Source organism: Orycteropus afer, unplaced genomic scaffold (assembly GCF_000298275.1).
Source record: "Orycteropus afer afer isolate SDZICR_OR568_19922 unplaced genomic scaffold, OryAfe1.0 scaffold00735, whole genome shotgun sequence".
In the NCBI taxonomy this organism is placed as follows: Eukaryota; Metazoa; Chordata; class Mammalia; order Tubulidentata; family Orycteropodidae; genus Orycteropus; species Orycteropus afer.
The window spans coordinates 100,563-103,603 of record NW_006922322.1 but is presented as its reverse complement, the minus strand read 5'-3'; positions in this window follow the sequence as shown (position 1 = coordinate 103,603).

Sequence of the window (3,041 nt, the reverse complement as noted above, 5' to 3'; positions counted from 1 at the left end):
AAAATATATCACATTAATTATTAACTCTATAATTGTGAAAGGTGATATATATTATATATACTTTGAAACAGAAAAGGCGATTGAAAAACCAAATGTTAAAACCTTACATATCTCTAGGTATTAATAAGTGATGAGAAAAGGTTGTTAATATGGTTCTGATACTAATGCTCATGTTATATCCACCTCATGGAATTTAAAGTCTACTTGTACATTATACTACAGCTAATAGCTCACACTTTTAGGTAGAAAATTATATTTTGTACTGTACTAAAACATAGGCTAAGATCAAATAGGATATGAGCTCATTCCAGTAAAGTATATATGCATAAGGCAGGGTCTCTGTGTGTTAATTGGTATAATATTTTAAAAGGCATGGCCAGTAATTTTCATTTGATATAAGTGGCTATTTGGCAACACCATAGTGCTATAAGAAACTGAGTAATGGGATCAAAAGGACACTTGCCTTAGCTGACTATTACTTCTTATTTAATATACATTAAATAGACTATTAGTCAGAAAACCTTGTAAAGAGCTATGGCACCATTTATAGCTATTGCAAATAATTTAACTAGCTTGTGGCTGGATGATTAAAAGAAAGTGTTATACATAAGAAAATATATGAGCAAAATGTTAGAAAGATTTGGTGTTGCCCTTAATGAGAATATGAAAAGTCACCTTAAAAGGAATAAAAACTTAATCTGTATAATTGCTAAGGTCAACTTAATAAACAGTCAAAAATCTGTAAGTCAATAATGGCATTTGTTTTACATATATTTAATTTTAGATGACAGTTATGCATTCAAATGAAAATTATTACGTTGGAAAGATATGGACTATGCCTATAAACATTATGTCTGGATCTAAAAGTCACATGCAAATAAATATTCCATTATAAATTGAAGAAAGTGCCCTTCTATATTACTTCCTCACTTCAACTTCATTAGAAAGGTGCTCTATTAATTGGAAGCAACACATATTAAAGGAAAGAACATCACAGAGGATATAGGAAAAGCATAGCTTTATTAGTTAATATTTTGTTTAAAAAGTTAATTTATTTATATTAATAATAAACAATCCCATATGTGTACACACACACACACACACACACACAGAATGAGGAGAACAAAAGAACAAGGAAATAATCAGGGGAATATATGTTTACTCTTTTGGAAGAATACTAGATGAAACATCTTTCTCCTACTCCAGTGGGCTCCAAATTTAGGGAGGACACCCATCACAAGAATCCATGTAAGATGTTATAAATTATTACTTATAATAACTCTTTTATCTATATAGATGTTAACAAACATGCTCCTTGAATGTGTAGGGATATTTTGAAGACTGAGTATTCTTTAAGTGTCTGGTAATATCCATGCCATCTTTTCAAATGTAGTGTAGTATTGTGTGAAAAGGGCATACATTTTTGAAGAGAGAAATGTATTAATTTATAATAAAAAATAAATCAAGTCAGAAAATGACTCATGTGAAAAAGGAATATATATTCCTTCCATAGAAGAAACTTAGTATTTTGTTATTTTTCACACATGCTGATAGATTTCCTTTCATGAGGATAGAGTTTGTGATGTTAGGGCATTGCATTCTAATCAGAAAGACTATTGTTAAGCAGACAATGTTATTTCAGAAAAGAAATAAACGTGCTGAAAAAAATAAATCTGATGATGAGATAGAAGGAGACTAACATACCAGTGCTATATGGATTGGATTATTAATGAGATATTATATTTTATTAATAGACCCAATAGCAAATAATAGATTAAAAAATAAATAAAGCTTGTGGTGAGTATTATTGAATCTCCATCTTGCTCCAACCCTGTCATGAGTAGAAAATTGAAAGAATGATGCTAACATCTAGAATGAAGCAGAAAGAAATAATAGATTGATGGATTAAGATCACAATTTCCTTCAAAGTGTTATTTGCCCAATTCTAATGATTAAATTATGTGGAACTTTCATATTCTTCTCCATGGGGTCTGTGAAAATATATAGACTATGGACACTAGATCAAAAATGAGTGCATAGTATGAGTTGCAAGAACATCTAGTTAAATTTAAATTTTAGGTAAGCAATAAATGTTTATAGCATAGGAAATTCCAAATATTGCATAAGATATATTTATACTAAAAATATATCTATTGTTTATCTGAAGGTTAAATTTAACTGAATGCTGTATGTTTTGCCTGGAAATCTTAGGTTGATGAGACATATTCTTATTAAAATGTGGCAAACCACTTTGTTTAATTATTAAGTTATATAGCTTGGAATTTACAATCAAGTGTAAGGGAAAAGTTGAGATATTGTCAAAAAAACAGAACTTGCCAGCAAAATGTGAATTTATTGGTGTGCATTGATGACTTTTACTCATTCTGCAATAAGGTGCTAAAAGAGACAAATATCAATGCTACTAAAGAGAGAAGCTTCAATTTAAGCTGACCTGTCAGAAAGAAGAAAGAAAACAAATACATATATAAAATTGTGACAACAATGATTCTTCTGCTTCTTGCCAGAGATCCTACACTGTTAAGTGTCCGTAATTTGAAATTGCCTAAAATAACTTCTCCGCCCCACGCTAAAGTTGTAGCAAACCAAGAAAAGTAGGTCAGAAGTACCAGTATTAACTTGGCATTCTAAGGGAAATTAAACCATAATATAAAACAAAACAAATATAGCAGGGATCCTTTATCCCCATCCACAGGCCCAAGTTATAAAATGGCAGGCATGTGATAGAGGCTACTCATTTATTTTCTATTTCTCATAGATCAAAGGCAGAAGTCAAGTCTCAAGCAAAAAACTAAGGACTCAAAAGTACAAAAGTTGGCTCCACCTTCAAATTTAATGCTAGAAAAGATTTCTGGATTTTTGCATAAATAAGGGGGGTCTCCCAAATTAAATTTGGGGCATTAGCCTAAGGTTTTAAGGAAATTAACGTTTTGGTATTAAATCACACTGAATGGAGATGTGATTATTCTTACTACAGGGCTATGTAGTGATATGAACAATGAATGGGCTGACTACAAACTGGC